This window comes from Macaca thibetana, chromosome 20 (assembly GCF_024542745.1).
Source record: "Macaca thibetana thibetana isolate TM-01 chromosome 20, ASM2454274v1, whole genome shotgun sequence".
Lineage (NCBI taxonomy): Eukaryota > Metazoa > Chordata > Mammalia > Primates > Cercopithecidae > Macaca > Macaca thibetana.
In genome coordinates this window covers 58,171,104-58,191,480 of record NC_065597.1, presented here as the reverse complement: position 1 = coordinate 58,191,480, position 20,377 = coordinate 58,171,104, and the positions used below count along the sequence as shown (strand labels likewise).

The 20,377-nt window shown below is 42.0% G+C and overlaps 1 protein-coding gene across 1 annotated transcript in view; it reads left to right on the top strand.

Annotated features, from left to right (window-relative positions):
- Positions 1–235: 235 nt before the first annotated feature.
- Positions 236–20,377, top strand: part of COQ7 (coenzyme Q7, hydroxylase) — a 375,365-nt gene continuing 355,223 nt past the window's right edge. The window contains exon 1 of the mRNA XM_050775029.1: positions 236–239. The gene's annotated coding sequence lies outside the window, so the exon portion shown is untranslated. The remainder of the gene's footprint in view (positions 240–20,377) is intronic.

The window sequence follows — 20,377 nt, the reverse complement described above, 5'->3', positions numbered from 1 at the left end:
GTGATGGGAGCATCTCTTGTTCTAATATGAGAACTCTCAATGGGGCTTCTGGGTGGGGGCTGGTTACCAGAAAGACCAAGCCAGGCATAGAAGCTTGGAACTTTCAGCCCCACTCCCATCCTCTGGGAAGGGGAGAGAGGCTAGAAATTGACTTAATAATCAATCATGCCTGTGTGATAAAGCCTCCATAAAAATCCAGGGATTTGAGGAGCTTCTAGTTTTCTGAACACATGGGGGGGTTTCTCACCCACAGAGGGTGTATTAGTTCATTCTTACACTGCTAATAAAGACATATCCAAAACTGGGTAATTTATAAAGGTAAGAGGTTTAATTGACTCACAATTCCACATGACTGGGGAGGCTTCACAATTATGGTGGAAAGCAAAGGAAGAGCAAAGGCACATTTTACATGGCGGCAGGCAAGACAGCATGTGCAGGGGAACTCTCTCTTATAAAACCATCAGATCTCATGAGATTTATTCCCTATCACAAAAACAGCATGGGAAAAACCTGCCCCCATGATTCAATTACGTCCCACCAGTTCCCTCCCACGACACGTGGGGGTTATGGGAGCTATAATTCATGATGAGATTTGGGTGGGGACACAGCCACACTATATCAGAAGACATGGAATCTCCACAGCACCTCTCCCCATGCCTTGCCCTTTGCCTCATCTTTTTCATCTGGTTGTTCATCTGTATCCTTTGTAATATCCTTTATAATAAATGGATAAACATTAAGTATGGTGATTTCCTGAGTTCTGTGAGCCACTCTAGCAAATCATTAGGGAAAGCGTGGTGGAAACCCCCAATTTATAGCCAGTTGGTCAGTTCCAGAGGCCCAGACTTGCTAGTGGCATCTGAGGTGGGAGCAGTCTTGTGGGACTGAGTCCTTATCTTGTGGGATCTGACTCCAGGTATATAATGTCAGAATTGAACTGAATTAGAGGATACCCAGTTGGTACCCATGAGAGTACTGACATGTGAGGAAAACCCCACCCATATGGTCACAGAAGTGCATTGAGTTGAGTAAGGGTAGTAGAAGAAAACAGTCAATTTGTTTTTGTTTTGTTTTGTTTTGTTTTTTTCCTATTACACACTTTCCTTTTTAAATCTCTGGTCAGGAATAAAATCAAATAACCCAGAACTACAAATATTCATTGATTATGGGTGACTGCTATTGAAATGCATGCAGGGTAGGACATACTCCATGAATGCATTACAAATGCATTCATGTCCTCATTTTCTGAGATATCAGTCAACTCATAATGACAGGGAGATAAAATAAGGCATGACTCTGCTGGGCGCGATGGCTCATACCTGTAATCCCAGTACTTTGGGAGGCTGAGGTAGTAGGATTGCTTGAGTCCAAGAGTTCAAGACCAGCCTTAGCAACATGGCAAAACCCTGTCTCTACAAAAACTCAAAAAGTAGTCGGGCATGGTGGCGCACGCCTGTAGTCTCAACTACTCTGGAGGCTGTGGTGGGAGAATCGCTTGAACTCGGGAGGTGGAGGTTGCAGTGAACCAAGATTGTGCCACTACACTCCAGCCTGGATGACAGGGTGAGACCCCATGTCAAACAATAGTAATCATCATCATACGGCATGACCCATTTTCTTGATCTAGCTAAATGACAGCATTATGCAAAAGTAAAATTAGTGGCAATGTTAAAAGAATCAAGAAAAAAGCTAAAACTTGTTCCAGTGAACTTCATTCATTCAATAAATGCTAGATATTTTACGTACAATAGGCAACATGGTGAGAGAGCAAAACCACCACACAGAATGAGGTTTATAACCCAATGGGGAGCGTGGGAAAGCTTACGCAGGAATAAAATTAAAGTTTGTCACCACATCCCAGCCTTCATTTCTCATTATTATTCTCCAGGAACCATGGCTCCTTGGAGAAATGGCTGTTTGTGGTCTGGGACAGAGAAAATACAAAATGAGCCTGCAGCATCTTGTAGTGACAAAAAGTAAAGACGTGCTTTAAAAACAGGAGGGGATGGGCCAGGCGCAGTGGCTCACACCTGTCATCCCAGCACTTTAGGAGGCCGAGGCGGGTGGATCACTTGAGGTCAGGAGTTCAAGACCAGCCTAGTCTCTTTAGTAGAGATGGTGAAACGCTGTCTGTACTAAAAATACAAAAATTAGTTGGATGTGGTGGCAGACACCTGTAATCCCAGCTACTCGGGAGACTGTGGCAGGAGAATCGCTTGAACCTGGGAGGTGGAGTTTACAGTGAGCCGAGATCGCACCACTGCACTCCAGCCTGGGTGACAGAGCAAGACTCTGTCTCAAACAAACAAACAAACAAACAAAAAGGAGGGGACAGTTTATCACAGGAATGCGAGGCCCAATCTGAAAAACTCACTATGATTAAAGCTGGAACAATTTGAGCAACAAAATAAATAACACAGTATAAGGTTAAAACCCAAACTATAAAATAAATGATTGATTGAATAAATAAATGTACTGGGGTAAAAGAGGTAAGTCTTCCTAACAGAAGAACTTCAAATAATATCTGTAGGGACCCTACACTTACCAATTCCACTCCTTTTGTGTATAAGTGGGTCTTAGTAACTGGCTTTCCAATAAATATGGCATATAGCTTGAGTCTAGAAAAGGGAAATAGGACCAGGTGTGGTGGCTCATGCCTGTAATCCCAGCACTTTGGGAGGCTGAGGCAGAGGACAGCTTGAAGCCAGGAGTTTAAGACCAGCTTGGGCAACATAGCAAGACCTTGTCTCTACAAAAAGTAAAAATAAAAGAATTAGCTGGGCATACTAGTGCACACCTATAGTCCTAACTACTCGGGAGGCTGAGGACAGAGGATTGCTTGAGCCCAGGAGGTCAAGGCTGCAGCCCAGAAAGGCTTCCAGTCAAGGCCTTCTGGCTCTTTTTTCCTTGGTATGGGAGGCCAGGGAAAGTAAAAATAACTGGATAATGTTGCTAGAATCACACCACTGCACTCCAGCCTGGGTGACAGAGTGAGACCATGTCAAAGAAAAGAAAAGAAAAAGAAAGAGAGAAGGAGAGAGAGAGAGAGAGAAGGAAGGAAGGAAGGAAGGAAGGAAGGAAGGAAGGAAGGAAGGAAGGAAGGAAGGAAGGAAGGAAGGAAGGAGGGAGGGAGGGAGGGGGGAAGGAGGGAGGGAGGGAGGGGGGGGGAGGGAAGGGGAAGGGAGGGAGGGAGGGAGGGAGGGGGAGGGGGGGGGAGGGAGGGAGTGGACAGTGAAGAGACCTCACCGACACTGCTTTAACTCCACAGTCAAGGTCAGCATCAGTGACAGACCATGTTGATAGCATGTACCTCTGTGCAATTCCTCCTAAAAATCCATTATTCCAGTCTAAATCATGAGGAAAAACTTTACACAACCCAAACTGGGTGACATTCAACAAAATACCTGACCAGTCATCCTCAGAATGGTCAAGTTCACGAAAAACAAGGGAAGACTGAAAAGCTGTTACAGACCAGAGGAGGCTAAGGAGGCATGAGACTAAATGCAACGGAATCTCCTGCATAGGGTCCAGAACAGAAAAGGAGCATTCGTGGAAAAACTAGAAAAATAATGTCTGGAGTTTTGTATTGAAAAAAACATAAAAAATAAAGTTGAGCAGGTGCTGTTTTTTAAAAGTACAAGGTGCAATGTCTCTACTAAAAATACAAATAATAAAAGTTAATTGACTTTTATTATTTTATATTTATTGTGTTTTTAATCAGAAAATTTTTATATATTGTTTTAAATATATAAAATGATATTTTATATATTATTGTGTTTTTAATGTGCAAAATATTATATACACATTAAGGCTGGGTGCAGTGGCTCGCACCTGTAATCCCAGCACTTTGGGAGGCCAAGGTAGGCAGATCACTTGAGATCAGGAGCTCAAGGTCAGCCTGGACAACATGACAAAACCCTGTCTCTACTAAAAATACAAAAATTAGCTGGATGTGGTGGCGTGGTGGCATGGTGGTGGTGGTGCACAGCAGCCTGGGTAACAGAGCAAGACTGTCTCAAAACAAAAAAGGACCAGTTAAACAATACAGGAGGATACAGAGACAAACTTAACCCTTCCCCCGCCCACCGCTATTCTCCAGCCAGTCCTCTTCTAGATAAGTAGTTTGTGTTGTTTTCTACTATTTCTTTGTGTTTATATGATAAATACAGAATATATATATATAAGGGCTTTTACTCTTTTTTTCCTGTTTTAACTACAAAAGTTTTATCTTACTACTCACTGCTCTGCAACTGGCTTCTTTCATGCAAAAATATATTTTAACACTGTATCATAAATATCTTCCCAGGACAATGTATATAAATTGAACCTGCTCTTTCTTTAAATCAACTTTGCTAGGATACAATTTATGTAGAATAAAATGCACCCATTTGAAGCATACACTTATTATGTATGCACAGATGTGTAGATCTGGATAACCACCAGCGCATAACTTATTTTTTTTTTTTTTTTTTTTTTTTTTTTTTTTTTTTTTTTGAGACGGTGTCTCGCGCTGTCACCCAGGCTGGAGTGCAGTGGCCGGATCTCAGCTCACTGCAAGCTCCGCCTCCCGGGTTCACGCCATTCTCCTGCCTCAGCCTCCCGAGTAGCTGGGACTACAGGCGCCCGCCACCTCGCCCGGCTAGTTTTTTGTATTTTTTAGTAGAGACGGGGTTTCACCGTGTTAACCAGGATGGTCTCGATCTCCTGACCTCGTGATCCGCCCGTCTCGGCCTCCCAAAGTGCTGGGATTACAGGCTTGAGCCACCGCGCCCGGTCACGCATAACTTATTTTTAAAATCAAGGTCATCAATCATCTTGCCAGATCCAGTGAAATTTCCTGGCTCTTCTTTCTTTGGGGTAGAAGGCCAGGGGGAGGTAGAAATAACTGGATAATGTTGGGGAATGACCACTGCAAGACTTTCCTCCTCACATCCCATGTGCATATTCCTAGAAAATTCTGATTGCCTGGGAAAATTCTCCATGCTTGGCATAGTGCTGGAGCCATGTGACTTGGGAAAGGTGTGAGGGAGGCATTCAGGCAGAGACTCCGCTGGGGAGATCACCGGGGGGCCCTGCACCAACATAGAGGCACCCAGAGCTGAGGAGAAATGGCAGCGGGGCCCGCTGAGTTAAGCAGAGGCCAGAGACATCACGTTCTGGAGGCTCCCTCTACCACTGCTCCATGAGCAAGCCAGCTAGATGCCCAGAAACAAGACAAAAGTGCTACAGTGGCCAGGATTTACTTTTAAAAATGCCAAGGAGGGGGCTGGGCACGGTGGTTCATGCCTGTAATCCCAGTACTCTGGGAGGTCAAGGCAGGCAGATCACTTGAGGTCAGGGGTTCGAGACCAGCCTGGCCAACATAGCGAAACCCTATCTGTACTAAAAATACTAAAATTAGTCGGGCATGGTGGTGCACATCTGTAGTCCCAGCTACTCAGGAGCCTGAGGCACGAGAATTGTTTGAACCCAGGAGGCGGATGTTGCAGTGAGCCAACATTGTGCCACTGCACTCCAGCCTGGACAACAGAGTGAGACCCTCTCAATCAATCAATCAATAAAATAAAAAAAAAATAAAGATGCCAAGGAGAAAGTGTGAACCACAGACTTCCTCCCAGGCTCTCCCTTGAACCCAGGCACAATCTTTAGAAGCCAGCCAGAAAAGGAAGGAATAGCCCCACAAGAGAGTTGAATGTTTAAACCAGCTGAATATTTACCTGAAAAAAAAGATTGTTTTATGGGAAGGAAAAATGGAACCACTCAAAACTTTAAGAGACTGTGACATCTCTAACTGGCAAGTTTAGCTATTTTCCTTATTCCTTGGCAGGACAGGGACTTCTCAGGAAATTTGATTTGGTTAGATCAGCACTTTGCAATAGAATTATCATGCCAGCCACATATAGACTTTCAAATTTTCTAGTTGCCACATTTAAAAAGCCAAAAGCTGGCCAGTGGTTCATGCCTGTAATTCCAACACTTTGGGAGGCCAAGGTGGGTGGATCACTTGAGGTCAGGAGTTCCAGACCAGCCTGGCCAACATGGCGAAACCCTGTCTCTACTCAAAATACAAAAATTAGCTGGGCATGGTGGTGCACACCTGTAATCCCAGCTACTCGGGAGGCTGAGGCAGGAGAATCACTTAAACCTGGGAGGCAGAGGTTGCAGTGAGCTGAGATTGTACCATTGCACTCCAGCCTGGGTGACAGAGTGAGACTTGTCTCAAAATAAATAAATAAATAAATAAATAAATAAATAAATAAATAAATAAAATAGCAAAAACTATAGGACCAAGAATCCTGCTCCTAGATACATACCCAAGAGAAATCAAAACACGTGTCCACACTGAAACTTGTACATGCATGTTTACATCAGGATTATTCCTCGGTGCCAAAAAGAGAAAACAAACCAAATAGCCATCAACAAAATGTAGTGTATAATAGAATATTATTCAGCAGTCAAAAAGAATGAAGTACCTATATATGCTACAACAGGGATGAACCTTGAGAGCATTATGCTAAGTGAGAGAAGACAAATGCCGAAGATCAAATATTACAGTATATGATTCCATTTCTGTGAAGTGTACAGAACAGGCAAATCCGTGAAGACAAAGATTAGTGTTTGCTTAAGGCTAGAAGGGTTGGAGAATAATGAGAACTGAGCAGGGTATGGGGCTTTTTTGGGAGATGATAAAAATGTTCTAAAATTGATTGCAGTGATAATCACACAACTCTTTGAATACACTAAAAATGATCAAATTGTACATTTTCAACGGTATGTGAATATCTCAATGGAGCTGTAATTTTAAAAAGCAAAAAGATACATACAGCATTAATTTATAATATTTTAAGTCAATGTATTCAAAACATTATTTCAATATAGTATCAATAATTTAAAATTAGTTTTGAGATATTTACATTCTTTTCTTAAAATCTAGTATGCATTTTACATTTGCAACACACCCCCATACAGGTGCTAAATTTTCATTGGAAATACTTACTATAGAGTTAAATTTCATAAAATTTACCATTGAAAGAGTAAATTCATGCGCACAAGTTGTTCCAAAAATATTTTAAAGTCTTCCAACAGCTGAAATGAGTAGTGTTAGTGAGCTAGTTTATAGATATAGCTGTAGATACAAATGGGTAAATATAGTTATTCAGCACAGATACATACTCAGAGTATGGTATGTTAAAATTTAACTCCTACTGTGAAAGTGGAGGTCATTACGTTAAGTGAAATAAGCCAGGCATGGAAAGACAAATATCACATGTTCTTACTCATATGTGGGAACTGAAAAGTTGATCTCATGGAGGTAGAGAGTAGAATGATAGATACCCAAGGCTGGGAAGAGTGTGCGGGTGGGGTAATGAAGAGAGGCTGGTTAATGGGCACAGACATACAGTTAGATGGAAAAAATCAGTACTGAAGTTCAATAGCATGGCATGGTGACTATGGTTAACAACAATGTATTCTATACTTCAAAATGGCTGGAAGAGAGGATTTGAGATGTTCCCAAAACATAGGAATGATACATGCTCAAGATAATGGATATCCTAAATACCCTGATTTGGTCATTACACATGTGAGACATGTAACAAAATATGTGTCCCATAAATTTGTATAAATATTATGTATCCATTTAAAAATGAATCTCTACTATATACACCAAAAACAAAACTAAATTCCTCATATGGCCTCAAAGCCCTACAACATCTGTCCTCACCTCGCTCTCTAATGTCACATCGTATCACTCTCCTTTTCTTCCACAACGCTCTAACCACACTGGTCTTTCTACTCCTCATTTACTTCTCAGAAGTCACCTCCTCAGAGAGTTCCCTGCCTTGTTCAGTGTGGTCTCCATCCATCACTCTCTAACCCATTATCTTCTTTTTTTGTTGCATGTATCACCAGTTGAGTTTATTGGATTGCTTCCTTGTGGTTACATTTTTGGCAAGAATATTGCACAGGCATTGTATGAGGAAGCATATGATGATCAGCTTGATTACTCAGCGAAGGTGGTGCCCACACATTTCTCCACTCTGAAGGTGCTTTACTATGAAATAATAAGTTATCTGTGGGAAAATATTTCAAGACCGGTACCATACCGTTTCCAACAATATTCCATATTCCATCTTACTCTGTTGCCCAGGCTGGGGTGCAGTGGCACAATCATAGCTCATTGTGGCCTCAAACTCCTGGGCTTAAGAGATTCTTTTGCCTCAGCCCCCAAGGACATGGGCCTATAGGTACACACCATCATGCCCAGCTAATTCTTTGTTTTAATTTTTTGTAGAGACAAGCTCAGGCTGGTCTCGAACTCCTGGCCTCCAATGATCCTCCTGTCTCAGCCTCCCAAAGTGCTGGGATTACAGGCATAAGCCACTGCACGCAACAAGAATTTGAGTTTCTAAGTCTAATTCCTTGTACATTTATTAGTTGACATTCTTTAGTAAATAAGTTCATTCCCTTCTCTCTCCCTTGTCTTTTTATTTAATATCAGTATAAATTCAGGGATTCCATGTGTTATTTTACATTTCTGTCATTATTAAATATTAATTTCCATGCTTAGATTATCCCAGATTTGGAAAGCCCAATCTGAATATTTTGACCCTGATTTTGAAGTTGGACTCCCTTCAAGCTGGTTCCTATAACATTGTGACATGCCCTGTCATTTTTTCTTTGCACTCCATACATTCTGATTAAAAAAAAAAAAAAAAGGTATACTTTGTACTTTTCCTGCCCCAGCCCTGGAATCAGCCATTTCTCCAATGGCTAACTTTTAATGAACAATGGTATTTAAGAACCAAGATTTGTCACACCTGTAATCCCAGCACTTTGGGAGGCTGAGGCAGGCAGATCATGAGGTCAAGAGATCGAGACCATCCTGGCCAACATGGTGAAACCCTGTCTCTACTAAAAATATAAAAATTAGCTGGGCATGGTGGCGGGCACCTGTAGTCCCAGCTACTTGGGAGGCTGAGGCAAGAGAATCACTTGAACCCAGAAGACAGAGGTTGCAGTGAGCTGAGCTCATGCCACTGCACTCCAACCTGGCAACAGAGTGAAACTCCATCTCAAAAAAAAAAAAAAAAACAAGATCTGAGCATTAGGAGTGCCCATTCCTACTGGTATGTCATGCATCAAGAAAACAAATGCACTAGTAACAAACAGGGCATGGGAAGTTGGGTCCAGGCAACTGTGACATCAACAGAATTCAATATTAAAATTAAGTCTTATTCTCCAAGTGGAGAAGACATTTATTGGTTTTAGTTGCCCATCATTGAATCATTCTTCTGGTAACAGCACCCCTTTTTTCCTTTTGGGGAATTACCTCTCCCCTCTGTGAAGAGACATAGGGAACTGTAAATTAAGGTATCCTGAACCTCTTCCCATTTCCAAAACAGAGGCACTATCTTTCTAAATCAGACAGGTGCCTGATTTAGGGATGGAGTGGGACAGGTAGGAGAATAAGGGGGTTTGACCACACATTCAGAGTTGACAAAGCCAAGTGCCCTTCAAGGTGAAACTGAACACCCCTTTGCAAGGTCTGCTGGCTTCTCATTTGGCTCAAGGCTTTATCTCACACAGCTAAAACTTCCCTGTCTTTGTAGAAAAATTCTAACACAGTAGAGCCCATCTTGAATTCCTTTCCCTAGGATTGGTTGTTCCGTTCATCCTTTCCACTTCATAGAATTCAGTTGTTTTGACAGATGTCTAGATAGCTAGCAATATATTTTCATCTCCTTCAAAATCCTCACAACAGATATGCTGCTTGTAAATCTGCAAGGGTTTTTTTCCTGAGGAAAATCTTCTAAAACTTTTTTCATCTTGTGTCAATCCCTGCAGGGTTTCTTTATTTGCCTGATTGCTTGTTTAGTAGGGAGAAAAAAAAAAAAGCCTGAAATCCTAATTTTCACACCTTCAAAATGCATAAGCTCTGTCTACCTTTCATTTTTCTTTCTTCGAATGTTTTCCCCTTTAAGTCCTTGTTTTCTTTCTTCTCCAGCACATGGGTGTTAGGTAAAATGGCAGATATAGGTGAAAAGATGGAAGAGACGGAAGAGAAGGGAAGGGAAGATGAGGGAAGGGGAAAGGAAAAGACAGGAAGGGAAGGGAGGGGAAGGGAAGGAAGGGAAAGATGGAGGAAAGGAGAAAGGAAGGAGGGCAGGAGAAAGGGAGGGAGGAAGGGACGGAAGGAGACAAAAATCAAAGAAAAATTCTCACACTCCCCAATGCTTCATAATGTAAGAACACAATAAAGTATTTTGCATTTTTCAATGCCTGGGTTTTCTGAGTCACCCAATACTCTGCCATTGGACTTGTTTATATCAAAGGGAGTTAATCGTCATGTAATGCCATTGTTCTGGGGGAGAGGAAGACACAGAGAGGTAAAAATGATGAATGCCACTTGTCTCTCTAAACGAGTAACAGGGGATTTGAACTCAATATGAGCTTTGGGAATAAACGTGATAAACATGGTTATTTCAGGGTTACAGGAGATACCAACAAGCAAAGTCTAAGGGTTTCTTTGCCTGCCCTGCCCTTATAAATCAGAACTTACAGGACAAAATGTGTGGAAGTTGAGTCTCAGGTGATGAGTTCAGCTATGTACGGAAAGAAATAAAACAGCATGAGTAGGAGAGGTTCTATAAAAGTTATCATTGGTTTTTCTGAAGTTTGGAGCTATAGATGTCCAATCAAGGGCCTTGCTCAATTTCCTACTCACTAAAGGCACTTTTAGCTCATCAAACATTTACTGAGGGTCAGGGCTATCTGGGAAGGCAAAAATAATGCAGCTCTCAAGGTTTTGCTCATAAAAAAGCAAGGGAAATGGCCACCTATCCCCTCACCAATGTAATAGTTTACGTTTGTGTTGTGCAATGTTTATAACCAATGGTATGCTACAAACTCTTATAGGTGCACTGCCAAGTTTGGGTCCTTGTGCAAATGTTATTGTTTGGATTTTTTTTTTTTTCTCTACAGCTGCAGGTACTTATTGCTAGTGATTGTTGTATGGCTTCCGTTGAGTCGCATGGGTCACGTGAGACTGCAGGAGGTGGAGTCTAGCTGAGACAAGTAAATACAAGTGTAGCAAAACATCAAGAGAGCCGCCAGAAAAGACACCATGTTTCCTATATTCTTGCTACTAATATGATACTACATCTGCAGCATGGGTATGACCTGGGAGTTTGAGGAAAATGCAGAATCAATCTCCAGTCCTGCCTCAGACCCAGTGAATCAGAATCTTCACTTTAGCAAGGTCCTTGGTGATTTGTATGCAGTAAAAAGAGACGCGGTGGCTTCCAGGATAGAAGCCCTTTCTCAGATGGATGTATAAGAGATCTTCGTCAGGACATTAAACAGCCCAATTGACATCCAAGCCTCAGCCGAATGATTTGTAGATAAAATGTAATATTTGTATTACATTAATATATAATAATATAATTTACATTTATAGTGTATTTTGTGTAACATTAATATACAATAATATAAAAAATAATATATATAAAATATAACCTCTTCTAGTGCCATGCTACGGTTTCTAACATGGGGGAGAACAGGCACACATTCAGATAGCTGACAGTTACAGTTTACCCAACACTCCCCTTTGAGACTTGCCACAGCCCTATGAGGTAAGTGGTACAGGCTCTAGTGCCACATCCATTTTACAGGTGGAGAAACTGAGGTTCTCAGAGGTGAAGAACTGGCCCAAAGTCACATGACTCTAATGAGATCCCACTGGGACTTGAAGACTGATTGCCTGGCCCAGGAAAAGAGAATTACTTTACAGCTAACTCTGAACCAGTATAATAAAGACCAGGCTGGTTGTTTGACTGAAAAGAAATGGGGTTGGGAGGATGAGGTGGGAGGATCGCTTGAGGCCAGGAGTTCAAGACTGATCTAGGCAATATGACGAGACCCCATCTCTACAAAAAAATTAAAATACAAAAATTAGCCAGGCATGGTGGCTCATGCCTGGAGTTCCAGCTACATGCAAGTTTGAGGTAGGAGGAATGCTTGAACCCAGGAGTTAGAGGGTGCAGTGAGGTAGGATTGTGCCACTGTGCTCTGGCCTGGGCAACAGGGCAAGACCATTATCTCTAAAGGGGAAAAATAAAAGGAAAAGAAATGTTCTTAGCAACACAGTGACCCATGCTGGTAAGAAAGCAGGATTTCTCTAATGAGGAGCTGGACAAAGTAGATAAGCTGATATAATTCAGGAAGCTTCAGATACTAGATCCTGAGTGTGGAGCTCCACGAAGAATCCACCTCCACAGTCATCACCTTCCTAGGTACCCAGGGGTGAGAAGCAGCCATCAGACCATCCCACTGAGGGCTAGAAACCATCCAAGATAACGTGCCTCCCTCAAATCTAGGACAGGTGCCTTCTTTTCACAGTAATGGCCTTTTTTCTCCTCAGCAGGGTGACTGAACTGTTTCTTCGTCTCCAGGAAGGACAGAAAAAAAAAAAAAAAAAAAGATTTAGGGGCTTCTTGCTGATATGAACCAACTTGACGGAAAACCCATTGTTCAGCCTTGTTTACTCAGCCACCTGCTAACCTGATTGTGGTCACTTAGGGAGAAGTTCCCCACAGAGAAACTGAAGACCTTTGCTTAAAGTAATCAACAGAGACCTTGGGGGCTCCTGCAGACCTCAGGAGCACAGTTTTAGCAACTGTGCCTGGGAACCTTTTTCCTCTGGTGCTAATCACTCCTCCTGACACTGTCTATAAAACTGTGGAGCCTGATGGGCTGCAGTAAAAGGGTCCATGTGGATTCTGTCATCTGGGGCAAGACAGGAGGACTTAAGGCACTGTGTAGGTAGGTCACCATTTTGTGGTGACTTGAACACTGACTGCAAGTGTAATGTAGCTTCACCCTTTTCTTGCCTTCCTCCTGGGGCCACTAACTTCATGGGGAAGGCCAGGGTAGGAGAGCAAGAAGCAGAATTCATTCCTGGGTTGATGCTCAATTAACTCAATATGTCACTAGCTTATTTCAGCCTATCCTCAGGGCAAATTTGAAAGCAAAAGTCCCAAGGGACGTCTTGGTGTCGATTACCTGACATCCAAGCATTGACAAGCTATATTCAATGCATTATGGTACAAATAATAACAATAATAGGCCAGGCACAGTGGCTCACACCTATAATCCCAGCACTTTGGGAGGCCAAGGCGGGTGGATCACCTGAGGTGAAGGGTTCGAAACCAGCCTGGCCAACATGGTGAAACCCCATCTCCACTAAAAATACAAAATTAGCCAGGCGTGGTGGCACATGCCTGTAATCCCAGCTACTCAGGAGGTTGAGACAGGAGAATCACTTGAACCTGGGAGGTAGAGTTTGCAGTGAACCAAAATTGAGCCATTGCACTCCAGCCTGGTCAACAAGAGTGAAACTCTGTCTCAAAAATAATAATAATAATAAATATATAATTTAAGAGCCCTCCTGGGCTTGCAGAATTAAGGTTGGCCATTGTCTTTCTCATACACAGAAGAAGACAATTTGGCATCATTCTGTTCCTCCCACTCATCCCAAGATCGATTATGTCCTATGCTCATGTTTCAGAAACCAGTAGTATCAGCAAAGCAGAAACCACTCTAGATATTTCAAACAAAGGAGTGAATTATAAGGTTTGGAGATGGATGGAAGAGCAATTGGAAAAGTGGGTGGGTCTGAGGAGCAAAAAGAAGAGGTGATAACCAGAGATCAAAAACTGCTAACGGGCTGGGTGCTGTGGCTCATGCCTATAATCCCAGCACTTTGGGGGTCCAAGGGAGGATCTCTTGAGCCCAGGAGTTCAAGACCAGCCGGGGCAACATGGGGCAACCCCGTTTCTGTAAAAATAATAATAACAAATTTTTAAAAAATAAAAATAATGAATTTTTTAAAGCTGCTAATGCTCCTCGGCTGGAACCCATGAGCCTCCATCTAACATTGTGCCATTGAAGACGCTGCTGATAAATCAGCTCTGAATTTATCAGAGGGGCCACCTCCACCAGGGCTAGTTCTGCGAGGTGCGGCCTCTGCCTGGAATACTGGAATCTGGAATCACCCCATTGTTCCTGCTATAACTACAGAAATTTCCCTCAAATATCCAGAAAGAATCACGGCTGGGATTCAAGCCTGGTATTGTGATTCTACAATTCACATTCCTAATCACTACAATAGGACAAACAAACAAAAGATTTTAATGTAAGTATAACTGATAGCTTCAAAGAGCTAAGAGCAGATAATGTATTCTATAAATAAGACCAATCTGACATGGAAAAGAACCACACCTAGTTGCAACAGGGTGCAATTTCAAAGTGAGAACAGAGTATTCTAAAAAGTTCCCAAGAGAAAAAAAAAACCTCACTAAGGGATGAAATATCAGATCGGTATCATATTTCTCATTGGTAACACTGGATGCTAGAAAGCCACACAGGTGTTTTCAACTCAGAGTCTTTCTGAAAGAGCGTACTTTGTTGTTGTTGTTGGTTTGGTTTTGGTTTTGGTTTTGGTTTTGATTTTGAGATGGAGTCTCGCTCTGTCATCCAGGCTGGAGTGCAGTAGCGTGATCTCAGCTCACTGCAGCCTCCGCCTCCCAGGTTCAAGCGATTTTCCTGCCTCGGCCTCCTGAATAGCTGGGAGTACAGGCGTGCACCACCACGCCCAGCTATTTTTTGTATTTTTAGTAGAGATGGGATTTTGCCATATTGGCCAGGCTGGTCTCAAACTCCTGACCTCAGCTGATCTGCCAACCTCAGCCTCCCCAAGTGCTGGGATTACAGACATGAGTCACCACGCCTGGCCAGAAAGAGTATACTTTGGAAAAACAGACAAAATTTAACATTTTTTTCAATAATATTCTGAGAGGGGAGTAGGGAAGGTGGGAAAGGGTTGAAAAACTACCTGTTGTATACTATGTTCATTGTTTGGGTGATGGGTTCAATGGAAGCTGAAACCCCAGCATCACGTAATATGCCCACATAACAAACCTGCACGTGTACCCCCTGAATCTACAATAAAAATAAATAAATACACAAATAACATTCTGAAACTAAAGTTCCAGATCATTTCAACCTAGGAAATAGCAGCAGATGGCCAGGGTAGAGAAGTGAAAACATGCTGCTGCTTCTCTTGCTCCGGATGAAAATCCTAATTAACTCTATACTTTGAAAGAATAATATGTTTCATAATGTGTTTAAAATGTCAAAGATAATTGCCAAAGAGACAGAACTAGCTTGCATTACTTCCAAACCACTGAAGAAAAAGAATGCAGCAAGAAAAACATAACCAATGTAACCAGGGGGGAAAAAAACAGGAAAGAAAAAGAACAAATTTATAAACAGGGTAAATGAACATTTCTCAAAAGAAAACATACAAATGGACAACAGGGATATGAAAAAAATTCAGTGTCACTAATCACAAGGGAAATGCAAAGCAAAACCATTATGAGATATTTCACCCCAGTTAAAATGGCTATTATCAATGAGACAAAAAATAACATGCTGGTGAGAATATGGAGAAAGGGGAACACTAGTGCATTGCTGGTGGGAATGTCAGTTAGTACAACCATTATGGAAAACAGTACAGAGATTTCTCAGAAAACGAAAAATAAATCTACCATATAATCCAGCAATCCCACTGCTGGGTATATATCCAAAAAAAGGAAATCAGTATGTAGAAGAGATACCTGCACACCCATATTTACTGTAACACTAATCATAATAGCCAGCATATGGAATCAAACTAAGTGTTCATCAACGGATGAAGAAAGAAAATGTATTATATGCCGGGCATGGTGGCTCATGCCTGTAATCCCAGCACTTTGGGAGGCCGAGATGGGAGGATCACCTGAGGTCAGGAGTTCGAGATCAGCCTGACCAACATGGAGAAACCCCATCTGTACTAAAAATACAAAATTAGCCAGGGATGGTGGCGCATGCCTGTAATCCCAGCTACTCAGGAGGCTGGGGCAAGAGAATCACTTTAACCTGGGAGGTGGAGGTTGCAGTAAGCCAAGATCACGCCATTGCACTCCAGCCTGGGCAACAAGAGCAAAACTCTGTCTCAAAACAAAAAAAAAGAAAAGAAAATATAATATAATATATATACACAATGGAATATCAGTTAGCCATAAAAAGGAATGAAATTTTGTCATTTGCAGTTAACACCAATGAAACTGGAGGACGTTAAGTGAAATAAGCCAGACATAGAAAGATAAATATTGCATGCTCTCACTCATATGTAGGACCTTAAAAAGTTGATCTCATAAAAGTAGAGTAGAAGTATGGTTTCCAGAGAGTGGGGGAGGTGGGTGAGGGGTGAAGAGAGATTGGTTAATGGGTACAAAAATACAGTTAGATAGAAGGAAAAGTTCTAGAGTTCAACAGCACAGTAGGGTGACTATAGTTAACAACAATTTATTGTATATACCCAAATAGCCAGAAGAGAATATTTGAAATGCTCCCAATGCAAAGAAATGATAAATGTTTGAGGTGATGAATATCTTAATTGCCCTGATTTGATAAGTACACATTGTATGTACATATCAAAATATCACATGTACCTCATAAATATGTACAATTATTATGCATCAATTTTTAAAACATGGTAAACTGGAATTTGAAATATCAGGAGTAAATTCAAACTTATCAATAAGCACAATAAACATAAATGGGCTAAATTTCCCTAACAAAAGACAATGCCTTTCAGTTTGGAGTGCTTCTTTTAAAAAAATCCCGTGAAATACTGTAGACAAGACTATGCAATATAATAAACAATAAATAAAACAAGACAACATAGAAACATTGAAAACAAAAATGTATACCACAAAAATTCTAACAAAAAGAAAGTAGCAGATGCAAAAGAAAAGTAAAAGCAAATTTCCCTATAATCATTATCTGGTTGTCACTCCAGAGAAGTAGGCATAAAATTGGTGTGTGGGAGTTGGCAAGATAAGTCAGTTAAGCATTTAAGAGACTCATTTTTAAATTTGATATGGTGGTGGCGGTGAGTCTGTGGGTGGTGGAACACGTCCATGACCAGATCCAGACAGTAGCAACAGCCATCAATGTCTGCCACTAATCTGCTGTGGATTTTAGATCTAACGTAAAGATTGCATATGGCTCATTCTGCAGGGATGACCATAAGTGACAAGTTAAAGGTCCTCACCCTGAAAGTGGATGCATCTCTGTCTTCTGAGAAACTTAGATCACAGGACTTGAGCCATAAATAGGCATAAAACCTTCAGTCCTTTGCTTACACTGTTTTCTCTGCTTAGATGACCTCCCACTGCACTCATTTCCACCTGTCAAAATCCTCCTTATCCTTTAAGACCACCTTGTTCATGAAGCTGAACTTTACCCCTACCACCAGAGAGGTTTCCCACAGTACTCAATTTGTATCTCTCTCCAGACATTCACTGCACTCTATATTATAGATTGCTTTATATTTCTGTTTATCTCTTTATGCAAGCTCTTTAAAGATGCATTAGTCAGCTATTGCTGCATAACAAACAACTAATATTTCAGTTGTTTACAATGACAAACACTTCTGTAAACCCTTACAGATCAGTAGGATGACTGCGATTTAACTGATCTAGGCAGGGATCAGATGGGCAGATCTACTTCATGCCATGGGAAACCTGCACGTAGCTTTCAGCTGTGTGTTAAATTCAGGTCTGCCTCACGTATCTTTGCTGTGACTCTCAGACTGAAGGAGCAACCGCTATGTGGAGTGTGTTCTTCTCCTAGTGGATCAGGAGAACACAAGAACACGAACCACAGCCCAAAAAGCACATGTGAGGCATCTGTTTGCATCATATTTGATTCATGTTCCTTGGCCACAAGTCACATGGACAAACCCAACACCATGGAGTGGTGATAGAGTTTGGATATTGGTCCCCACCCAAATCTCATATTGAATTGCAATCCCTGGTGCTGAAGGTGGGGCCTGGTGGAGTTAGTTTGGGTCAGGGGGACAGATCCCTCATGATTTGGTGCTGTCTTCCTGATAGTGAGTGAGTTTTCACGAAATCTGGTCATTTAAAAGTGTGTGGCCTCTTACCCACACTCTCTCTCTTGTTCCTGCTTTCACCATGTGATGTGCCTGCTCCCCCTTCACCTTCTGCCATGAGTAAAAGCTCCCTGCGGCTTCCCCAGAAATCAAGCAGATGCCAGCTCCATGCTTGTACAGCCTGTAGAACTGTGAGCCAATTAAACTTCTTTTTTTAATAAATTATCCAGTCTCTGGATATTTTTTTATAGCAATGCAAGAACAGCCTAATATGGGTGGGAAAACATACTCGTCTATCCGGTACACTGAAAGGTCATATGGTAGAAAAATTGTGATCACTAACCAATCTAACCAGGCAATGTGGCTCAAGCCTGTAACCCCAGCACTTTGGTAGCCCAAGGCAGGAAGATTGCTTGAGCCCAGCAGTTTGAGACCAGTCTCTGCAACACAATGAGACCCTGTCTCTACAAAGAAAAAAAAAATGTAAGTTAGCCAGGCATGGTGGCACATGCCGTGATCCCAGCTACTCAGGAGGCTGAGATAGGAGGATCACTTGAGCCCAGAATGTTGAGGCTGCCGTGAGCCATGATTGCACCACTGCACTCCAGCCTGGGCAACAGAGTGAGACTGTCTCAAAAATAATAATAATAATAATAATAATAACAACCCAATCTACCATAAAAGGCAGAACAAGCCATATCACTTTCATCTCCCTATTCCTACCATTTAGTACCAGGACCAGCATAAACATCAAGCAATAATTGTTAAAATGAATTGATTAGTCATGGCATGGAGTAACATGAGAAATACACATAATGCAGTGCTTAAGAACTTGGACGTCAGAGTCACAAGGACCTGAGTTCAATGTAAAATGACAAAGCCCCTTTGAAAAGTTTGGCAGTTTCTTACAAAGTTTAACATTAGCTTACCATAAAACCCAGCAATTCCACTCCTAGGAAACTACCCAAATGAAATGAAAACATCTGACCATACAGAAACCTGCACATGAATGTACATAGCAGAATTATTTATAGCAGCCAAGAAATAGAAATAATCCAAATGCTCATCAACTGGTAAAATGAATAAATAAAATGGGGTATACCCATACATTGGAATAGTATTCAGGAATATAAAGGAATGAACTATGTTGTTGCTGCTGTTGTTGTTGTTGTTGTTGTTGTTGTTGTTGTTGTTTTTATTGAGACGGAGTCTTACTCTGCCACCCAGGCTGGAGTTCAGTGGCATAATCTTGGCTCACTGTAACCTCTGCCTCCTGGGCTCAAGTGATTCTCCTGCCTCAGCCCCCTGAGTAGCTGGGATTACAGGTGTGTTCCCCATGCCTGGCTACTTTTTGAATTTTTAGGAGAGACAGGGTTTTCCCATGATGTCCAGGTTGGTCTTGAACTCCTGACCTCAAGTGATCCACCCACCTCAGCCTCCCAAAGTGCTGGGATTACAGGCGTGAACCACCACACCCAGGGAGGAATGAACTGTTAATATACACAGCAACATAGTTATCTCACCATAAGTAAAAGAAGCCAAATGAAAAGACTACATATTGTGTGATTCTATTTATATGAAATGTCCAGAATAGGTAAATTTATAGAGACACACAGGGCCAGGCACAGTTGTCACCCGAAGCTACAGAATGGAATGAGGATTGACTGCAAATCAGCACCAGGGGTCATTTTGGACACCATGGAAAAGTTCTAAGACTGTACTGTCATGATAATTACACAAATTTTAAAATTTACTAAAAATCTTAGCTGGGCATGGTAGCCCATGTCTGTAGTCTTACCCACTCAGGAGGCTGAGGTAGGAGGATCGCCTAAGCCCAGGAGTTCAAGACTACAGTGCACTATGATTATGCCACTGTCCTCCAGCCTGGCCAACAGAGCAAGACCCTGTCTCTTTACAAAATAAAATAACTGGGCCAGGCGCGGTGGCTCACGCCTGTAATCCCAGCACTTTGGGAAGCCGAGGCTGGTGGATCACCTGAGGTTGGGAGTTCAAGACCAGCCTGACCAATGTGGAGAAACCCCATCCCTACTAAAAACACAAAAATTAGCCAGGCGTGGTGGTGCGTGCCTGTAATCCCAGCTACTTGGGAGGTTGAGGCAGGAGAATCACTTGAACCTGGGAGGCGGAGGTTGCAGTGTGCTAAGATCATGCCATTGCACTCCAGCCTGGGCAACAAGAGTGAAACTCCATCTCAAAAAAATAAAATAAAATAAAATAAGTGACTCACGCCTATTATCCCAGCACTTTGGGGGGCCAAGGAGGGTGGCTTACCTGAGGTCAGGAGTCTGAGACCAGCCTAGCCAACATGGTAAAACCCCATCTCTACTAAAAATACAAACATTAGCCAGACAAGAT